This window comes from Acomys minous, assembly GCF_964271855.1.
Source record: "Acomys minous genome assembly, chromosome: 1".
Classification (NCBI taxonomy): Eukaryota; Metazoa; Chordata; class Mammalia; order Rodentia; family Muridae; genus Acomys; species Acomys minous.
This window is the reverse complement of record NC_140483.1, coordinates 68,346,400-68,369,319: the sequence shown is the minus strand read 5'-3', so window position 1 is coordinate 68,369,319 and position 22,920 is coordinate 68,346,400.

The window sequence follows — 22,920 nt, the reverse complement described above, 5'->3', positions numbered from 1 at the left end:
CTGGAAGACAGCCCTAACGTTTCTAACTGTGATAGATAGAGTCACGCTGCCCTTTACGAATGCGGTGCTAATTGACATCTCACAACAGGGCTGGACTTGGCTAGTTAGCATCCATCCCTGGCCCTCCTGTGTGAGCACCACAAATTCTGACTGCACCTTAACGTTTGCCCATAGGATACCGATTACTTAACTATTTCAGTTTCTGCCCAAACTGTGACAGACAAATGGCTTTGGCCTCAGCAAGTCTACACCTGGGACCCACCTTCAACACCTCTCCTTCCCATCTGACGTGGGACTCTGGCTGGTCTTGACCTCAGAGATAATTGGTTTAGGGAATGTCATGTGAGTCAAACTGGGCCTTCATAAGATTTATGTAGGAACATGTGTGAGCATGTGTACGTGCCTCTGTGTGTGTGTGTGTGTGTAATCAACTTTGATGTTGTCCTCAGGTGCAGTCACCATTTTTTTTTTTAGACTGAGTCTTCCCCTGGTCTTGAACTTGTCACATAGGCTAGGCTTACCGGCCAGTGAGCCCCAAGGATCTGCCTGTCTCCATTTCCTAAGCACTGGGATACCAAGCACACACCACCTTGCCTGGCTTTTTCATGTGGATTCTGGGGCTCAAACTCAGGTGCCCCTGCAGTGAGACAAGTTCTGAGCCCTTCTGGCCGGGTTATCAGATCAGCCAGACATTATTCTGACTTTGCCATTTGTAGGGATACTGTGGCCCTGGCGATTTGAGGGAGCACTTCTACTCTTAAAAATGTTTCTGAAAAGAGTTTCAGTAAAACACAGCGGCACAAGACAGAGAAAGGCAAATGTTCTGGGCATATCCTGGGAACTTCTGGATCCAGCACCCCTCAAGATGGAGTTCCAGGTGACAAGATCTTGTAGGTGTCCTCATGACCTTTCCCTGTGTCACTCCTTTCATCTTGTTAACTTACTTAATTAGCTTTTTTGTTTAATTTAAATATTTGAGCCAGGATCTCATGTAATCCAGGCTGGTCTCAAACTCAGGATGTAGCCCAGGATGACCTTGATCATCTGATCTGTCTGTCCCCATGTCCCAAGTGCTGAGCTTACAGGTGTCTGCTGCCACATTCAGTCTAAGCAAGGCTGAGCACAGAACCCGGGCCTTTGCATGCTAGGCAATGGAGTCACACGGCTAGCTCTCTTTTCATGTTTTTATATGGAGAGACATTCCCTGGGTTATAAAGCATTCATGTGCATAGAATGTACCTTTTGAAAATAGATCCATATGGGAGAAGAAATACCATGTATGGGAATATACTTCTGCCCTGTTTATGTCTGGGATAATGGGGATTCTCAGAGCATCTGCTGATGTTCCTTTCACAGCCTCCGTGTTCAACCTTCTTCTGTTGCATTCCAGTAACGACCCTGAAAAACACTCTGCAGGCAAAGCTGGAAGTTGGCTGGTTGCTCATGAAAAGATGGAGACTGAATCCGCTACACATCTGGAATGTTCTATCAGGAACATTTGTCATTAGATTTAACATCAGAGCAGCGACAAACCTCCTGTGCTAAGGAAAAGGGACAGGAACATGTCTTGAAGCATTTCTCTTCGTTCCAACTACATACAGTTGCCAGAGTTCTATGATGTTTTGACCTGCACAATAATGATTTATATAAGCCAGGCAATGTCTCTTTGTACGGCTAAAGTAAATTAGATAGCAGCCTGGAGTTTTGGCACAATATTTTGTTTGGAGAAGATTCTGAGGCTCAAAAAATATACATGAGAAACACTGGAAAGACATGTTTTCTGGTAGCCCCTTTTAAGGTAAGTATATTGTTTCTCCCTCCAAACTCCACCAGGTCCATCCTCTCTGGAGGCCCATCAAGCATTCACAGCAGCCTCGCAGAGAGGTCGGAGGACCAAGTGGTCTTCCGCAGGTGAGCACCTGCAGAGCTCAACAGTCACCTTCTTGACTCTATCCTTAGTCCTCAGGCTCCCCCCGGGTAGTTGCTCATCTATGTATTCATGCACACCCAGACCAAACCCTTTCTTCTTTGGAAGCTGTGGTCAGGCCAGGTTTTGAACCTAAAGTGTGTCATATGGAGCTGTAATAAACATTGTGTTCAAATATGGCCCTGTGAAAAGCCAGCCCTATTTTGAAGAGCGTCCTCTTTTAATTTATTATGTGTGTGTATGTGTATATGTGAATGTACGCCGCCGGGTGTGTGTGTGTGTGTGTGTGTGTGTGTGTGTGTGTGTGTGTTCAAGGTCCTGTGGCAGTCAGAAGAGGGAGTGGATCCCCCGGAGGTGGTAGAAGTGGTTGTAAGCTGTGGATATGGATTCTGTGAATGGAACGTGGGTCCTCTGGAAGAACTGCCTCGCACCCAGCTACTGTGCCTTCCTGCCCTGATGGGATGGTACCCTAGAGCTGTGAGCCAAAGGAACCCCCTCTTTACGTTGCATCTTGTCAGGTATTTCGTTGTTAGAGCAATAAAAAAAAGTGGCTCAAACAGCAGCGAGGCAGTTGGTTGACTTGTCAAGGAAACTTCAAAGTCATCAACTCCAAAAGCAGAGTAGGCGGACCCTGTCGCTAGCCTCACATGGAATCTACTAGAAGAGTCAGAGATATAAGGAAGCACCGAAGTGTGGACGGCTTAGATTGGAATCACAGGCCCCCAGCTAGACCTTTTAGCAGCTGAAATGCTTGCTGCAGAAACATGGGGGCGGCAGGGGTGGGGGGCTTGAATCCCCGGGACCTGTGTAGAACCATTGGATGGGTGTGCTGGTTCATTGGTAAATACCAGCCTCAGAAAGTGGAGATGGGATCGCCAGCATCAACTGTGACTAAAGAGAAAGCCACACTGACAGGGTCTGGGTGTGACTAAGGCTCTGCATCAATGAATGAGGCAGAGCAATTGAGAAAGATTCCTAACACCACCGGTAGACCTCCGCTGACATGGCTACACACGTGGCACACACATATAAACATGCAGACACGTATCAATGTAGGAAACATACACAGCCATATGGGAAGAAAGATCAAAAGAATTACAGATGCCCAATTGTGAATGCCAGGACAGTGATGAAGAAAGAATAGAGATCTCAGAGAAAGTCACAGTGGTTGGAGGGGGGCGGGAAGGCAATATTTATGGTTCTGGGGAGGGAGAGAATGCGGCTAGGAGGATGCTCTCACTCAGTCCACTTGGCCAGGCACCTGCAGACATCTCTCTCTCTCTCTCTCTCTCTCTCTCTCTCTCTCTCTCTCTCTCTCTCTCTCTCTCTCTCTCTCTTGCTCCCAGGCAGATCGTGCCTCCTTTTCGAAGGCTCTTTGGGAGACGCTGTGCTGTGATTAAAATCTTTTAATTAAGGAAACGTTTGCACAGGATGCAGCATGTGGCTGAAGGAGAGTTTGCTTAAATTGGATTTTTTTTCCAGCTGACTAGAAAAAGAATAAGATGAACTCGGCTTCGTGCAATTAAGAAGGACCATGTTCTGAAGGGGGTGGCGGTGGTGGTGGTGGAGGGGGCTCATGAGCTACCCGAGAATGAATTTGTCCGCTCCTTTGTTCATTCCCTTCTGGCCCTGATTTAGCATCACTCCTTGCTACGACTAAACACCCAGCAAAAAGCAACCTGAGGACAGAAAGGTCTCTGTGGTTCACAGTTTGTGTGCGCAGACTTGTTTCTGTTGCTGTGATACAATGGCCGGACAATAGCAACTGAGGGGAGGAAGGAGGTTGTTTTAGCTCACTGCTCCAGGCTGTCGTCCATCATAGCAGGGAAGTTAAGCAGTGGGAGCTGGAAGCCACAGATCACACCACACTCACAGTCAAGGGCAGCGAGAGAGGAGGGAGTGCGTGTGTGCGTGCGTGCGTGCGTTAGTGCGTGCTAGGTCCTAGCTAGCTTCCTCACGTCTTACACATCCCCGCGATCCTAAACTGAGGGAGGGTGGCTCCACATCACAGATGGAGTCTTTACACATCTACACAATCCCCCAGAGACATGCTCCCAGGTCACTTGGGTCTAGGCTGTGTCAGGCTGAAAATGACGGTGGACCAACACCACGCAGTCGGTCATGATGGGGAGAGCATGGCAGCAGGAGCATGAGGCAGCTGCTCACCCACAGTCAGGAAGCCCAGAGAGCAGGAGCAGTGGGAGCGGAGCCGGAGTGAGAGGGAGGGAGATGCACGCTGTGTGTGTTTAGCTCGCTTTCTCCTTTCTTTCTGTTCATCCCAGGACCCCAGCCCATGGGATAATGCTACTGTCACTCAGATTTAGGGCGAGTCTTCCCATTTCAATGAACTTAATGTAGGAAATCTCTTAAAGAGTCTTCTAGGTGATTCTAGGCCCTGCCTAGGTGACGGTCATGATTAAACATCACAGGTCTGTAAGTCTTGACCTGTAGCCACCAAAGCTCATTGCCTAGCCACTGCGCCGGCTGCTTTCCTGATCCATTTCTTTCACTGCATAATACAGAGAGGTATGCACAGGGTGCCTCTCCTTTTCTATAGATAAAATCACAGCTCCTTTGTAGGGACAATTTCCTTTTTCCTTGGAAACCTCACCTGGAGAAACAGCAAGAAGAGAGGGATCTTTTTTTCTTTAATTATATATTTATTATGTATACAGTGCTCCACCTGCATGTACACCTGCACACCAGAAGAGGGCATCAGATCACATTATAGATGGTTGTGAGCCACCATGTGGTTGCTGGGAATGGAATTCAGGACCTCTGGAAGAATAGGCAGTGCTTTTAATAATCTCTCAGCTATCTCTCCAGCCCTGAAGAGATGAATCTTAAAGCCATTTTCTTTCCCTGTGGCCATTCATGTTTCTTCTTTGTGCTTGGAGAGCCCCAATGTGCCCTTTTCAATGGTGTGTATCTGTCCTAGGATCTCTGTCCTACGGAAGTTGTCCTCAGAGGCAGTTAGAAGATATGCAGACATCCCCTCAATGGCTGACTTTCAGTTCTGAACCTAGGCAGGCAAGAGCATGCTCACAAGGGCTTTGTGGTGCCTTGGCTGCGAATGGCCTCCATAGACTCGTGTGTTTTCAACATCTGGCCCATAAGGAGTGGCACTATTAGGAGGTGTGGTCTTGTTGGAGGAGGTGTGTCTCAGTCTTCCATCCGGGTGCCTGCAGATCAAGATGCAGAACTCTCAGCTCCTTCTCCAACACCATGTCTGCCTGCGCACTGCCATATTTCCCAAAATGACGATAACGGACTAAGCCTCTTAACTGTAAACAAGCCCAAGTTGAATATTTTTCTTAAGAGAGTTGCCACTGTCATGGTGTCTCTTCACAGCAATAGAAACCCTAAGACAGACTTCACCCATTCCTTCTTTCCTTCCTTCCTTCCTTCCTTCCTTCCTTCTTTCCTTCCTTCCTTCCATCCTTCTTTCCTTTCTTCCTTCCTTCTTTCCTTCCTTCCTTTCTTCTTTCCTTCCTTCTTTCCTGTCCTTCCTTCCTTCCTCCCTTCCTTCCTTTCTTCTTTCCTCCCTCCCTTTCTCCCTCCCTCCCTCCCTCCCTCCCTTCCTTCCTTATTCATGCAGCTCTCCATCTAGATTAACTTCCTCCTACTAGGCTCTACCTCCTTGAGGTCCCATCTCCACACCCTGGAGTGTTATTCTAGCAACCAAGCCTTCAACATGTGAGCCTTGGATACCCTCAAACCTTGATGTGCCTTGGTGAGTCTGAATCCAGTTGTGACACTGGATGGAGAGATGACACTGCACTTCAATTGCATGTGTTCTGGCAGAGGACCAGGGTTGGGTTCCCAGCAGCCATGTCGGGTACCTCACAACCCCCCTGTCACTTTATTTCAGGGGAATAACATCCTTTGTCTGCTTCCTCAGGCACCTGTACACATGTGGTACACATACACTCATGAAGGTGCAAACACACATGTCTTTTTAAAAAAGGCATAATTATGATAGTGTTTTTCTGAGAAAGACTTTCTGTGCTCAATAGCCAAAGTTTGGGCAGGAGACACAGTGGCAGGGAGGGTGGGAGGAATACATAGAGCCGTGTCTTTCACTTTAAATCTTATTTATTTATTTATCATTGTGCATGTGCACATGATATATGTATGTGGGCATGTATATCCATGTGTGCATGTGGAGGTCAGAGGGAAAATGGAGTTAGTTCCCAGGTGCCAAGCTCATTTTGCCAGACCTGTCATGGAAACGTCTTCGCTTGCTGAGTTGTCCTGCCAGCCTCTGTGCCTGATGTTCTAAATCCTCTTTCACCCAGAGTCTCACACCCCTGGCAAGTGCTCCACAAATGACCTATACCCTCAGCTCTGCTTTTGTATTCAAAGACTAGTCTACAACTAAATGTGCACAGAATTAAAATTTTTTTCCCTTAGGAACACTTTCAAGGGTAAGAGTTTGTTGGTAGAGTGCACAAACCATCCTGGGTTTGATCCTCAGCATAGCCTAAACCTGGCATGGCGGTGTCCATTTGCAATTCTCTCTGCTAGGAGGAGGCTCCCAAATGGCTCTTCTCAAGGCCCTCTTTGGACATGACATGTCCTTAGTCTCTATGTCTACTATGATGTTCACTCCCTTAAAGGCCCCTGGCTGGAGTTCCGCAGTCAGTGAAGTGCATGCCTCCAGAACCCTGTCTTTGACTCCCCAGCTTGCATAGCCGAATGCTTATTTCCTGGTAGAATTGGTTTGACAGTCTGATCTTAGGAAGGGGGGAGGTGTGTGTGTGTGTGTGTGTGTGTGTGTGTGTGTGTGTGTATGTGAGAGAGAGAGAGAGAGAGAGAGAGAGAGAGAGAGAGAGAGAGAGAGAGAGAGAGAGAGAGAATAATGTGTCAGGGAAGGCACAAGGGGACATCCCAGTTCATTGTAGCAGTAAAGTGTGGGGAAAAACGTCATGTCATGGTCGAGCAAGATATGCCTAAATATAATCTTCAGAAGCTTCCTTGACCTGTTTCAGCCAGCTATAATGTTGGGTGTGCCCAGATCCTCTGTCTAGAGTTAATAGGGATTAATTACTGCTAATCCTACTGTCTCATTTATGTTGGCTAGACTCATTAGTGTCTTTTAAAATGGCTTTAAGGATGAAAGGGCTGCCGTTTATACGAGCGAGTCCCCAGCTATTCTGCTGAGCCACTGCCTCATCCCAGTTATCCCTTGGCTTCCTGGCAGAGCCTCTGTCAGCTTCAGCCCTTGGCGTGGTGGTTAATGTTGACTCTTACTTCAACAGGACTTAGAATCACCAAGGAGACAGACATCTAGGAGTTTCTGGATGGGCTTGTGATGTGGGAACACCCACCCTGAATGAGGAGCAGCACTGTTCCGTTCTACAGACTTGGGTCTCAGATGGATAGAAGGGAGACAGCAAGCCAAGCATCCCTCACTGAGGATGTGTGGAGGTCAGAGAGCACCTGACTGGGCTCGGTTCTCTCCTCCATCATACAGGCCCTGGGGATTGAACTCGGGTCTTCAGTCCATAGGGATCAGCACCTTTACATGCTGAGCTGTCTCTCTGGGCCTAAAAATTCCCCTTCTTATCATGAGTTGAAAGATACCATGAGATGCTTCCTCAAACCTGGGGTACTCTGGAACTCCTGGCAACAGTTAATGGATTTCTGTCTCCGTACATTTTTAAATGCAAGGAACAAAACTCCTTTAAAAAAAAAACATGGATTTTCTTGACGTGCTCGGGTTACTATAACAGAATGCTGTGGTCTGGGTGACTTAAGCAGCAGAAGAATTGGCTCACAGTTCTGGAGGCTGCAATTCATGTCTGAGCCTGGGGTGCCTGTGTGCCTGGCTGTGCTGGTGCATGGCAAACTGATTGGTACAAGTGACTATGGATCAAGATTTCTGTCCCTTCCTCTTCCTGCAAGAACACGGCGCAAGTTACTTTTTTTTGTTATGACTGTAGTACCTGACAGCTTTAAAGAGCAAAGACTTATTTCAACTCAAGCTTTCGGGGGGTGGGGGGGTTGGGGGTGGGAGATGACTGTTGGTAAAGGTCTTGGTTTGCAAGCATGAGGGTCTGAGTTTAGTCACTAGAACACTCACTTGGGGGTGGTGGCGGGGGTGTATACTTGCAATCTCAGTGCTAGGGAGACAGACACAAGTGAATTCCTGAGGCTGTCCAGCCAGCCTACACAAGTCAGTGAACTCCAGGCCAGTGAGGGACCCCATCTCAGAAACCAAGGTAAACGGTGGCCTAAAGAATGAGCCCAGGTGTTGGCCCCTGACCTCTGTATGCACACGTGTTCATATGCATCCACCCTTACACATACCTGCTTATGCACACAGCACACAAGTGCTCGCCCCATTATCTTTAAAAAGAAATTAATGAGGTTTATATGCAATACTCAGACCAGTTTACAAAAGACAGCAAGAAAGGGTTTCAGGCAGTTTGGCCAGCAGGAAGCCTTGGAGGTCCTAGAAAAGTGCCACCATCTTGCTGTGGGACATAAGCTATGCTAGGCGCAGGCACCCAGCCTTCCTCCCTCTGGTTCTTCTTTTCCATGCTTCTAGCCTGAGCTTGTCTCTGGCCACCAGTAGACGCTGGGAGCTCTCAGCATCTCAGAAGGTTCCCTGTAATTCAGAGCTGCAGGGAAAGGATGGAGAAAGTCAAAGGAGGACACGATCCAGAGGACAGCAGTATATGGATGCATTTATTGGGACACATGGCTAAGGGGACTCCACGTGCCTGAGGGGGTGAGTGAGTAGGTACTAACTTCATCTGAGCAGCTTCTGGTTTGCCAACTGCTATGATGACAGTTGGCTGGAAGCTGTGACTGTACGGGGTGTGTTTCAGCCCATAGTGGGTGTCTATAGACTTGCTTCTGCTTCAAATTATTTATCGCCCACTTCTCATGTATTAATACAGCTGATTGGGAGCTGCTGAGTGACTGTAAACACACTATGGATCACGCAGTTAGTAAGCACCAACTATGTATGTGAGTTAGACAATCTGTGAAACAAAATCAAGAGCGAAAAGTCATATAGAATTTTAATGTTTGCAAAAACAAACTCGTGTTAGTAAAACTCAGCTCCAATCTCAAAAGGAACAAAGGGGAGTTTCTTCTGAAGCCAAGCACGAGCAACCTTGACCTAAGAACACAGATCTGGGTTACCCTCACGTCTGTGTTCTAACGTGGTAACACTTTCACGGAGGGTTTTCTCCCCCTCTCTCTCCCTCCCTCCCTCCCTCTGTCCCTCCCTTCCTTCCTTCTTTCCTTCCTCCCTTTCTCTCCCTTCTTTCTTTCACTCAATAGAGACAGAAGAGAGGCTGGAGAGAGAGCTCAGCAGTTAAGAGTGCTGCTTGCTGCCCTTGTTGAAGACCCAGGTTTGGTTTCCAGTTATCCATATTGAAGAAATTACAAGCACTTGTAACTCCAGTTCCAGGAAGTCCAACTCCCTTTTCTGGCCTCCATGGGTGCCTTCACTCACACAGGCTGCTGCTACAAATTAAATTGTAAACTATTACTAAAGAGAACCAAGAAAGTAATTAGCAAAAGTATTTTTAGAATAAAGAGGCGAGGACATTAGGTAGGCAGTTACAACAGAGCAGAGAAGTCTATTACAGGTCTCATATGATGTCTGATGACACTCCTCCCTTTTGGGTTGGTGGCAGTTAGTAATCTTGTTAGCACATCACGAAAGGATTTACCCCATAGTCACAAGGATGTTGGTTCACACAGAGAGATGGACAATTAAAGGCTATTCAGGAGGCTAGGGTAGTCCAAGATAATTTGGCTCTGGACCAGCAACGTTCCAGCTTTCCATAACCACGGAAGCCCTATTCAGTCGAGCAGCCTCGTGGAGTCATTAACACAGGTGCAGCTTGGTTGTTTGCGAACTCCGTTTCCTAATCAGTATTCTAAGCCCAACTTTATGAGGGAGTCACTGCACTGACTGGTTTGTAGAATGACCGATCAATTCATCTGTCCATGCCAAAGGCTGATGGGATGCCTCCCATGCAGCAGGCACCCTGGGAAGCTGGTAAGAAACAAGCTCTGCCGATGTGGAGGTTGTACTTTAAGGAAGACACGGAACAGAAACAGCGAAGCCAACAGCGAGTAGGCAGTTCCAAATGAGTGTGATGCTTAATCTCCTTGTCAACCTAACAGGATATAGACTCACCAAAGAGACAAGCCTTTGGGCATTTACAATCATCTATATCAGAGCTTTTCTAGATTGGGTTTATTGATGTGGGACTATTTACCCTAAGTGTGGGCAGCATCACATTGTGGGCTGGGGTCTTGTGCTGAATAGTAAGAAAGGGAACTGAGCACCACCATTCATTTCTCTCTGTTTCCTGACTGTCAATGTGAACAGCTGCCTCATGCTTCTGCTGCCATGAGTCCCTACCATGATGGACTGGGCCTTTTTTGAACAACCCTTCCTTCGCTAAGCTGTCTTTGTGTGGCATCTTACCTCAACAATGAGAATAGCGACTGATATGTTCAGGAAGTGAGGGACACCACGACGAGCCATGGGGTGGACTGGAAATGGAAGACAGAGAAGTCTGGCCACAGTGAGAAACTCTGCTTGGCTCTTAGGCGAAGTACAAACAGGGTGTTTCTGGACTCTTCTCTGAAGTTTCACCTTCAGATAAATGAAAATGACTTCTCAAAACCACAGGGCCAGGGGGCTGCACAGCCTTAAACTTGTAACCTCTGCCTTCCAGTTCTAAAACTAGTGACCTGGAAGCTCACAACCACCTGTAACTCCAGTTAGAGTTTGAAGGCTGGAGCCTGGGCTGGGGATGTAGTTGGGTTGGTAGAATGCTTGCTTAGTGCACAAACACCTGGCCACATCTGTAAGCTTAGCACTTGGTAGACAGTGGCCGGAGGACCAGAAGCTCCAAGTCATTTTCTGCTACATCTAAGGTTGGGGCTAGCCTGGGCTACACTGATCCTACCTTGTAGCTTGGGCATCAGATATAGCCTAGAGCCTGGAAATGAGACCAGAAAGAATCTCCCAGCAAGCCGAGTATGGTGTGGGTCTTGGCTGTGAAGACACTGCAGCACAGAGCTGGCTAGGAAGTAATAGATGGGAGACCAGTTTGCAGTTCTTTTCTTAGAGGAATCAGTTGTCTCTGAGCTCCCAGCATGGAAACTGAGTCACCAGACTGAGGTAACTGTAGAAATTCCTTACAGAGAAAGTTCCTTATCTATACATTCTTTTTAAAATAATTATTTTACACACACACACACACACACACACACACACACACACACACACACACACACAATTTTAACTTTGCAGGTCATGGTGGCACACACCTGTAATCCCAGGACTCAGGAGGCTTGAGTTCGAGGCCAGCCTGGTCTACAGAGTGAGTTCCAGGACATCCAGTGCTACACAGACAAACCCTGTCCTATAAACACACACAAAATAAGCTTTATTTTTATTTATGTGTATGTGTGTGGGGTTGGGCGTGTGAATGCAGTGCCCACAGAAGCCAGGAGAGGGCATTGGGTGCCCTGGAACTGGAGGTCCTGGCAGTTGAGAGCGGCCTGACATGGGTGCTAGGATCTGAACTCTGAACTTCTGCAGGAGCAGTATGGATTCTTAACTGCTAAGCCATGCCTCCAGTCTATATAAATGATGCTTGCAAAGGCCTGAGGAGCAGTTTTCAATCCTGGTGATCTTTGGAGATCGAGCTGTGAACTTATATCTGGTGAGATTTACTTCCTTCTGCTGCCTTGCTGAACAATGAACTGGAAGTGTGTGAGAAGTTTCTAGGTAAGAGAATCACTGTGAGAAGCTAATGGTGACTCCGCATGTTTATTATGGGAACTTTGTCAAGCACACACCTACAGGAGACACCAAAGGACATTAAACAGAATGAACAGACAAGCTACAAGATACACAATGGCAAAACAGATTCAAAAATCAGCTTAGGATAAAAGATGGACAACCAGAAAATGTGAAAGAGTTCCTGCCAGTCAACAATAACAACAAGGAACAGACAACCCAACCAGAGAATGGCCAATGGAAGCAGGGGAGACCCTGCTGTACTAGCACGGGGTCCTAAGTTTGATCTCGTAGAACTGTGTGGACACAGGTAGGCATTGGTGGTTCACTTCTGACCCCAGCTTCTGGGTGGGGGGCAGGCAGGTTTCAGGGCTCTCTGGTCAGTCAGTGTAGCTGAGTTGGCGTTTGAAAGGCAGGAGAAAGAAAGAGAACAATCAAGGAAGGCACTTGATATTGACCCCTGGCCTTCGTATGTACATGCACACATGTGTATACACACACCCACATGGACACACACACATAGACACACACACACACACACACACACACACACACACACACACACACACACACAGAGAAAGAGAGAGAGAGAGAGAGAGAGAGAGAGAGAGAATGAATGAATGAATGAATGAATGAATATGAGCAAATTATCTCATTGTGGTGGGCTATGAAATGTCACCTATAGATTCTGTGTTTCAGCACTTGTCCCCAGACTTGTGTGTTTAGGATGGTAATAGAACCTGTGGGAGTGGAGACTTGCTGGAGGAAGTATGGCCACTGGGATGCATTTGGTGGCTGTAGATCCTAGTTTTGCTTCCTGTTTTTTTTCCCAGTGTGTGGGAGAAATGTGATCTCCCTGCTTCTTAATTGCTGGGCCAACCTCATGATCCTACTGCCATCCATGTCTTCCCTAGCACGGTGGGCTCTCTCTTTTTGGACTGTAAGCCAAAACAAGTCCTTTCTTTGGACAGTTGGTTTTGTTATGGTACTCTACTACTGTAACATAAAAGTAACTGAGAACCGAGTAAAGATTCTTCCAAATGAATCCACGGTCCACGGTCACTAAGCATGTAAAAAAAAAAATCACTGGTCATTAAGGACATTTGAATGCAACCTACTGAGAGATAACCACATCACACTCATCAGGATGATTGCAATGAAAAAAAAAAAAACCAACCAAACCAAACCAAGCAAACAAGCAAAAATAAAAAATAACTGATGTTTACAGATGTGGAAGAATTGGACTGCTCGTGCATGGCCGATGGGAATAGAGTAGGATGCAACAGCTGTGGAAAACATAGTAGTGGTTCATTTAAAAATTAAATCAGTGGGCAGAGGGAAGGCCAAACTGTTAGAGTGTTCACCACACAAGGAGAAGGACCTGGGTGTAGATCTCTAGAAATCCACATTAGTTCCCAGTGGGCGTGGCAGGCTGCCTGCAGAAGGCAGAGAAAGGGGGTGTTCACTTCAAGCTGAAAGCAAGACTTGCCATATCATGAGCTCTGGGTTTGACTGAGAGACCCTGCCTCAATGAATGAGCTGAAAGCTATTGAGGATGACATTAACCTTGGCCTTCACACGCACATGTATCCATGTTCACAGCTCTTCCACATGTACATTCACACACGGGACACACACACACACACACACACACACACACACACACACACACACACGCATACAACACATATCTTGAAAATGGAGGGGGAAAAACCCTAAAGAGAGCTAGTGTATGACTCAGCAGTTCTGAGAGTGTATGCAAGAGTCCAAAGCAGAATATGGAACGGATCTTTATAATCTACATTCTTAGCAGTTCCTTTATACTAACCAAAAATGCGGAAGCAACCCAGCTGCTCAGAGACAGGAGAATGGGTAAAGGAAAAGGCATAGACACACCATGAACGTACACAACCATGGAAAGGAAGAGAAAGCTAGCATGCATGATAACAGCCGAGGATATTAGGCTATGTCAGGAGAAAGGGCAGCTACTGTGTGACCACAGTTAGGGGAAACCCCAGCAGACACATTCACAGAAAGAAAAAAGGGTAGAATGGTATTTTCCTGGGGCTCGGAGGGGCAGTGACATGACATGTTCAGCCTGCAGCACACAGGGCACGTGCATCTCAAAATGGCTATACACACAACCAGCCCCATAAAATCCATCACTTTGCTTAAAATGTTATGAGATTTCCGTGGCTCTGGGATGTGAACTTTGTAGATGACAACAGGGTGCTGTGATGTTAGAAGGTTGGTCACACACATTGACGGGGTTCGACTGGTTTGAGAAGATGAAAGTTCTCGAAGCGAACAGTAGGAATAGTTGTGTAACAGTGTTAAAAAAATATCCCAACGAGCAAGGATCCATGCACTTCGGATGGCTGGAGTGGTACATTTCCCGCTATATATTTCTAAACACAATTAAAACTTTTATTTGTATCTGCGTGCATGTTGTGAGCCTTTGTGAGCTTGTGTGCAATAGCCCATGGAGGCCAGAAGGGGGCAGCAGATCCTCTGAGACCGGAATTATGGGTGTTTGTGAGTCACTCTATGGGTGCTGGGACCCAAACCCAGGTCTCCCTCAAGAGCAGTAAATATTCTTCACCACGGAGACATCTCTCCAACCCCCAAACAATTTCTCCGTCTCTGTATGTTTCTCTCTCTCTCTCTCTCTCTCTCTCTCTCTCTCTCTCTCTCTCTCTGTGTGTGTGTGTGTGTGTGTGTGTGTTCATGTGTGTGAATCCTGGTGCCCACGTGCCATAGCACAACTATGAGGGTAAGAGAGCAGCTACCTTGGTTGTGGGTCCTCATCTCCTACCTTGTGTGACAGAGTCTCATTGTCACCTGCGGCTGCACACTCCAGGCTAGGTAGCCTTAGAGCCTTCAGGGACCCTCTCGCCTCTGCTTCCCAGCTCATGGTAGAAGTACTGAGGTGACAGATGTGTCCCACCGCATGTGGGCTCTGAGGACTGATTTTAACTTAGGTCCTCACACTTGCAGAGCCAGTGCTTTTCTTAGCCCCAGTTAAAACCATTTAAAGCCCCCCAAACACATCTGTTCTCTGATTTCTCCAATGGAGCGGTCTTGTCCCACTGCTCTCTCCATTCCTCCCATGTCTACCCATACGTGTGTGTGTGTGTGTATGTGTGTGTGTGAGTGTATGTGTGTGTATGTGTGTGTGTGTGTGTGTGTGTGTGTGTGTGTGTGTGTGTGTGTGTGTGTACCTACCCAGATGGTAAATCTTTATCTATAATACTTCTGCCCCTGAATTTCACATGGAACTGAGTTTAGCTTTCCAAGCCTGGACTCACTGGGTCGGGAAGTGTGAACTTTTAAAAAGCGTTTAAGTCAAATTAACAAGTTGTTTCCTACTCCAGAGCTCTGGCCCCTCTTGGTGGGTAGATGCCACTCTCCCCTAATAGCCTTGGGCTGCATTCCCAGCCTACAGAGCGCAGTGCCATAAGCACCACAGCCCCCTATATGGTCTTAAGCCCACCCACCCAATAGAAAGGGTGTGGGGAAGTTATCCAGAACTTTAGGTCTTCCTCAGCAGAGGAGAGGACAGAATTGCAGGTGCCTTGGGGGAGGAGGGCGGTGGGCAGGAGGAGCCCAGACAGTTCGCGAGATTGGCATAAAGTCTTGGAAGAGGGGACATGGTGGGTGGAGACAGACCTACCGCCCTGTCTGCACTCATGTGTGTAAGCAGTGGTGCCCAAGCTGGAAGCTGTGAGGAGGGCTCAAGGAAACTGGAGCCTTGGAATCTCTGAGGGAGCAAGGGGGAGGGGGAGGGGAACAGGGAGGGAGACTTGGCGCAGCAGAGGCAGAAAACCGAGTGGGTAAGAGCGGGTTTGGAACCCTCCCTTTGTTTATGAACCAGAGTCTTCGAGATACACAATCCGAGCGAGGGAACCCTGGAGTGTGGAGGGCCTTGTCTAACATCTTGATCGGTTTTCCTAAACTTTTTGGAAAGAGAAAATCCCCCAGCCGCAGTGCCAAGCCGCGCCCCCGACCCCCCAGCCCCACCCCGTCCCCTCCACCTCTCTATTTGTAAAAAACCCATCTGCAGTTCAAGGGAAATCGGATTCATGTGTTTTCAATTCATTTACACTTAACGTATTAAAATATTGCTTTGTAAGAGCTATTTGATGTCCAGGAAGCCATTTGAGTCTCTTAAATAAATCTTTAAAGTCCCTTTTTCTTAGAAACAGGAAATTGCATTTTGCCAAATGCAAATTAACTTGCACCTCATAAAGTTCAAGTTGAGCTCAGAACATACACTGAGTGAGGGTCGAGTGGGTTTCAGACTTGGCAAGCGAGTCCGGGGTTTAATCTAAACCAAAAGACGGCCCTCGGAGCTCCACGGGCATTCCAAAGGATGGTATTATTGGATTCCTTGAGCGAAGGTCAGCGTCACATGCGTCTCCACTCCTACTTGTTCAGCTTCTGATCATCAGAACTTCCTCCCTGATCTGTCTCTTCCCTCAGGCCTGAGCCATAGGACAGATAGGCCAGCTCAAGGTCCATGTGGGCCAAAGGACGATACATTTTGGCGTTTTTTTTTTTATCAGACTTTATTTGTTCCCTACCAAGTGACAATCCAGTCTGAGAATCTGCATCTTCCTGCTTGCAACCCACTTCACTCAATCCCCCTTTTATCCTTTACCATCTCTCTGGGTGAGGTAGGGCAGGCTGCTACTGTGAGTTTCCTTCAGCAGCAGAGAAAGAGAGGGCTGTCACAGAGCTAGGGAGATGACTCAGCAAAATTGCTTGCTGTGCAAGAAAGAACAAGGAAGCAGGAACTGAGTTAGGACCACAGAACTCACACAAAAAAGGGCTGAGCATGGTGGTTAAGTACTTGTATTTCAGTGGTGGTGAGGTGGGGGGGGATCCCTTGAGCCCACTGGAAGCACTCGGACCCTCACAGGGTATTCTAGAGGAAGGTGGAAGAGGCAGTTGGGAGGGCAGAGGTTCTGGTATACTTTCCAGGGAAGGAGCGCCTGCACCCACCGCGAACCTTTGAAGATGAACAGTTTCCATGGCCACGTGGTCCAGATTCAAGGAGCAGTGGGAGTGGGGGCATAGAGCTCAAATGTGGCAAGATGTAAGCGAAGGATGCAAAGTCTATTGTAACTGCAAAAGCAAGACAGGGGAAAGAGAGAGAGAGAGAGTGAGGAACAGCTGTAACGTATAGCTCTCGTCCGTCACTATAAACCTGATCATTGAGAACACCTCCAAGTGGCCTTCTATGTCCTTCAGAGATGACTCTGGTTTTGTTCCTCAGGAACACAATAACAAAAGGCTTTACTTGAAGAGTTTATGAGTGGTAAAAATCTATTGCTTAAGGTTCTGGAAGCTTGGATGCTCAGGATCAAGACATTCTGTTTGGCGTCTGTGGAGGCCTCCTTTCGCATCTCCACAGAGCCTTTATCTTGTATTTTCACATGTGAAGTGAATGGTCCAAGAAGTTTCTTATGCCTCTTATTGTAAAATATTTATTTGCATTTAATGTGTATGAGTGCTTTGCTTGTGCATATACATGCACGGTACCTGCATGCAGTGTTCATAGAGATCAGAAGAGGCCATTAAATCTCCTGGAGCTGGGGTTACAAATGGTAGTGAGCTGACCGAAGTGGATTCTGGGAATAAACTCAGGGCCTCCACAGGAACAGCGCATGCTTTTAACTGGTGAGCCATCTCTCCAACCCCTCTTTAGGCTTCTTATAATGGAATCTAATCATCTCTCATATCCTCTATCATACTGATACTACCATATTGGAGGCTAATTGTGAATATATGAATTCTGTGATGGTGTTTAGACAACAGAAAATTCCACCAACTTTGAAGCAATCCTTCCTTCCTCCCTTCTTTCCTTTCTTTCCTTCCTTTCTTCCTTCCTTCCTTTCTTGGTTCAAAAACATATTTCTGGTACTTAGTTTCTTTTCTGGTTGCCATAGTAAAATACTCAGATAAAAGCAACTTAAGGGAGAAAGAGTTGATTTTATTTATCTCACAGCTCAAGGTGCAGTCCCTTATAGAGTCTACAGTCAGAAGGGAGTGATGTCTGCTGGAAGTCAGAGGTGGGCCCACCTACAAGTGGGCGGGGCTTTCCCCCTCACTTAACACAACCAGTATAATCCCTACCATGTAGAGCCAGGTTTGTCACTAGGTGAGTCTAGATTTTGTCAAGTTGGCAATCCTAACATCACGAGCTCATTTTTTATGTTTTTTGCCTTTTGTGTTCCAGTTCTGAAATCACAGTTAGTCTTCCCTCCCTCCCTAACTCCCTCCTTCTTTTCCATGCCTCTCTCCCTTCATACAGAATCATACTTGGCCCAGGTTGACTTCCAATTTTGGTATTCTCCTGCCTCGGTCTCCCTAGTGCTGCAGTTATAGGCAAGTTCTTGTCAGCTACATAATTATTACATATGGGCCTAGGTAAGTCCTATGCAGGCTCCCTGGTTGGCGATTTATGGGCTCAGGTTAGTTGATTCTGTGGGTTTTCTTGTGGTGTCCTTGACTGCTGTGGTTCCTACAGTCCTCTCTCCCCCTCTTCCACAGGAACCCCCAAACTCTCCCCAGTGTTCGCTTATAGGTCTCTGTATCTATTTCCATCGGTTGCTGCGTGAAGCCTCTCTGATGACAGTTATACTAGGCGCTCATCTGCAAGTATAGCCAACTATCATTAACAGTTTCAGGGGAGTTTTCCTTTCATGGCATGTGCCTCAAGCTGGACCAGTCATTGGTTGGCCATTCCCTCAATTTCTGCTCCATCTTTACTCCTGCACGTCTTGTAGGCAGGACAAACTGTAGGTCAAAGGTTTTGTGGCAGGGTTGGAGTCCCAGTCCCTCCACTGGAAATCTTGCCTGGTTATAGAAGGTGGCTGGTTGAAGTTCCTTATCTCCCACTGCTAGGAGTCGTAGCTAGGATCACCCTCATAGATTTCTGGGACTTTCTGTTTCCCCATGTGTCTAGCTGGTCCCAGAAATGCTCCCTTCATTCTGGTTGGCTCTCCTAGTGCTCCCATCCCCCATTCTCCTCCCTTCATCTGGTCTGTCATCTTCTTTCCACATCCCTTTCTAACCCAGTCCCCTCCGCCTGTCCACCCATGATGTCCACCCATCTATTTCTATTTCTGAGTGAGATTCAAGCATCCCACCTCCCCTTGGGCCCTCCTTGTTACTTAGTTTCTTTGGGTCTGTGCATTATAACATGCTCATTCTTTACTTTATGGCTAATATCCACTTATAGGTGAGTAGATACCACGTTTGTCTTTCTGGATTTGGATTACCTCACCCAGGATGAGCTTTTCTCATTTGCCTGCAAATTTCATAATGTCATTGTTTTTAACAGCTGAGTAATATTCCATTGTGTACGTGTACCACATTTTCTTTATCTACTCTTCGGTTGAGGGACATCTAGGTTGTTTCTAGTTTCTGGCTATTATGAGTAAAGCTGCTACGAATACAGTTGAACAAATGTCTGTGTAGTATGGTGGAACATCCTTTGGGTTTGTGACAAGGAGTGGTATAGCTGGGTCTTGAGATAGATCCATTCCCAGTTTTTTTGAGAAAATGCCAAATTGATTTCCAAAGTGATTGTATAAGTTTACACTCTTACCATCAGTAGAGGAATGTTTCTCTTTCTCCACATCCTTACTAGCATGTGCTGTCACTTGAGTTTTTAATATTAGCCATTCTGATGGGTGTAAAATGGAATCTCAGAGTTGTTTTGATTTTGACTTCCTTGATGGATAAAGATGTATATTTCTTTAAGTGCTTCTTGGCCATTAAATATTCCACTGTTTAGATCTATACCCCATTTTTAATTGAGTTATTTGATTTGTTTATGTCAAGGTTCTTGAGTTCTTTATGAATTTTGGATATTGGCCCTCTGTCAGATTGGTGAAGATCTTTTCCCATTCTGTGGGCTGCCGTTTTGTCCTTTTGGCAATGTCCTTTGCCTTACAGAAGCTTTTCCATTTCATGAGGTCCCACTTATTAATTTTTGATCTTAGAGCCTGAACTATTGATGTTCTGTTCAGGAAGTTATCTTCTGTACCAATGCACTCAGGGCTATTCCTCACTTTCTTTTCTATCAAGTTTAGTGTATTTGGTTTTATGCTGAGGTCTCTAATCCACTTGGAATTGAGTTTTGTCCAGAGTGAAAGATATGTGTCTATTTGCATTTTTCTATATGCAGACATCCAGTTAGACCAGCACTGTTTGTTGAAGATGCCTCCTTTTTTTCCATTATATGGTTTTGACTTCTTAGTAAAAAATCAAGTGTCTTTAGGTGGGTGGCTTTACTTCTGGGTCTTTGATTTAATTCTATTAATCAACTTGTCTGTTTTTATACCAATACCATGTGGTTTTTACTGCTATTGCTCTGCAGTACAGCTTGAAATAGGGATGGTGATACCTCTAGAAGTTCTTTTATTGTACAAGATTGTTTTAGCTTTCCTGTTTTTTTTTCATATTAAACTGCATATTATTCTTTCAAGTTCTGTAAAGAATTTTTATGGAATTTTGATGAGAATTATGTTGAATCTGTAGATTTCTTTTTGTAAGATGGCCATTTTACTCTTTTAACCGTACTGATCCATGAGCATAGGAGATCTTTCCATCTTCTGCTATCTTCTTCAATTTCTTTCTTCAAAGACTTAAGTTCTTGTCATACAAGTCTTTCGCTTGCTCTGTTAGAGTTACAACAGGATGTTTTATATTATTTGTGACTATTGTGAAGAGTGTTATTTCCCTAACTTCTTTCTTAGCACATTTATCATTTGTATATAGGAGTACTACTTATGTTTTTGAGTTAATTTTGTATCCAGCAACTTTGCTGAAGGTGTTTTTCTGCTGTAAGAGTTTCCTGGTAGATTGTTTTGGTTGCTTGTGTATACTATAATATCTACAAATAGTGATAATTTGACTTATTCCTTTCCAATTTGTATCCCTTGATCTCCTTTAGTTGTCTTATTATTGCTCTAGCTAAAAACTTAAATACTATATTGACTATATATGGAGAGAGTGGACAGGCTTGCCTTGTCCCTGATTTTAGTGGAATTGTTTTAAGTTTCTTTCCATTTAGTTATGTGTTGGCTATAGGCTTGCTGTATATAGCCTTTACTATGTTTAGGTGTATGCCTTGTATCATTGACCTCTTCAAGACTTTAATTATAAAAGAGTGTTGGATTTCATCAAAGGCTTTTTCAGCATCTAACAAAATGATCATGTGGGTTTTTTTCAGTTTGTTTATATAGTATATTACATTAATAGATTTTCATATGTTGAATCATCCCTACATCTCTGGGATGAAGTTTACTTGATCATGGTGGATGAGGTCTTTGATGTGTTATTTAATTCAGTTTGAGTCTATTTTATGGAGTATTTTTGCATCACAGTTCATAAGGGAAATTGGTCTGTAATTATTTTTCTTTATTGAGTCTTTGTGTGGTTTATGTGGCCTCATAAAATGAATTTGGCAATGTTCCTTCTATTTCTATTTTGTGGAATAATTTGAGGAGAATTGATATTAGGTCTCCTTTGAAAGTCTGATAGAATTAGCACTAAGACCACCTGACCCTGGGCTTTTTTTGGATGGGAGACTTTTAATAATTGCTTCTGAACTATGTCTATTTATTTATTTTGTCCCATATACATTATAGATTAATTTCAATTTGATATCTTTTCCATAGGAAGAAATATCACTCCCAACACCCTTAAGATAGTTGATAAATGCTTTGTCACTATGGCTTCTTTGCCCTGGTAAAGAGGCCCTGGCATCCACACTGGGCTCTGGCCCCTGTATAGCTGTCACCCTCAGCCATGTTAGACTCCAACATACAGAGACACTGAGAATATCTCTTCACTCAGCTCATGTGCACCCTCAGAGACACCAAGTTTGTTTTACAGTTTTCCTTGTTGTACTTTGGATATGTGTTCTCTAAAGGCGTGAATGCTATAGGCTCAGTTTTCAGACCATGGCCTCTGAGAAAAATCTTTAACACTTAAGGCCTAGAGAGAGAGAGCTCATCCCATCACTGGATGTAGCCTTGCAGGGGTCATAAGACACTGGCTTCTTCCCTAGTCTAACACTTTTATTCCTTCCCTTCCCTTCACCCTTCCCCTCCCTTCCAGTCCCCTTCCCTCTCCTCTCCTCACTTCCCCTCCCCTCCCCTCCCCTTCCCTTCCCTTCCCTTCCCTTCCCTTCCCTTCCCTTCCCTTCCCTCCCCTTCCCTTCCCTCCCCTCCCCTTCCCTTCCCTCCCCTTCTCTCACTTCCCTTTCCCTTCCCTCCTCTCCTCTCCTCTCCTCTCCCCTTCCCTTCTGTTCCCTTCCCTCCTTTCTTTCTGACAGTGTTTCATGTTTCTCCGGCAGATCTTGACTTTCTACATAACTCAGTATGGCTTTGAACTCCTCCTGATGGCCCTACCTCCATTTCTCAAGTGCTGGGGAAATCCATTCCCTATCAAGCTTAGTTTATGGAATCTTGTGGGTGGAACTTAGGGCCTCCCCCTGATGCACATCTTTAGCCCCAGATGGGGCTATCACTAAGACCCATGGACTTCTGACTCATTCGTCATGTTACCAAGCTCAGTGACAGATCCTGTCTCAAGGGAATAAGGGAAACAGCGATAGAGTAGGACTCCCAGCATCCATCTTTCCTCCATACCACATGCACATGCAGTACACATAAACACCTGCCCACACACAACTAACTAACTAACTAACTAACTAACTAACTAACTGAGAAACATCAATAATGGGCTATTGTAAAGAACATACTGTTCTTGTCCAGTGCATATCTTTCTCTAACTGATACATACATGCACAGACAGAAAGATTATTTGTCCCATGAATGTTGAGCTATCGTGTACATAGTTCTGAGATTTCTTTTTTTTCATTTAACATTCCATCTTCTGTAATATTTGTAAATGTGTGGTCTGCTGGTTCCTCATTGCATTTTAAGCTGGAGTTCCACAGCCATGCATCTGCAGAGATCCGAGGTTCCCTGAGTTTAGCCAAGGTATCGAATTGTTCACATCCAGCAATAACCATTCGTGATTCAGTTTGCAGAAAACAAAATGAATAAAATGATTTCCCTCACTTTGACCTTCTGCCAAGACTTTCATGGAAAATGTTGGCTCCCTTGCCATATAGACACCCTAGACCTTAACCCAAAGCGGCTGCTCAGTTACTACAGGATTATACTTA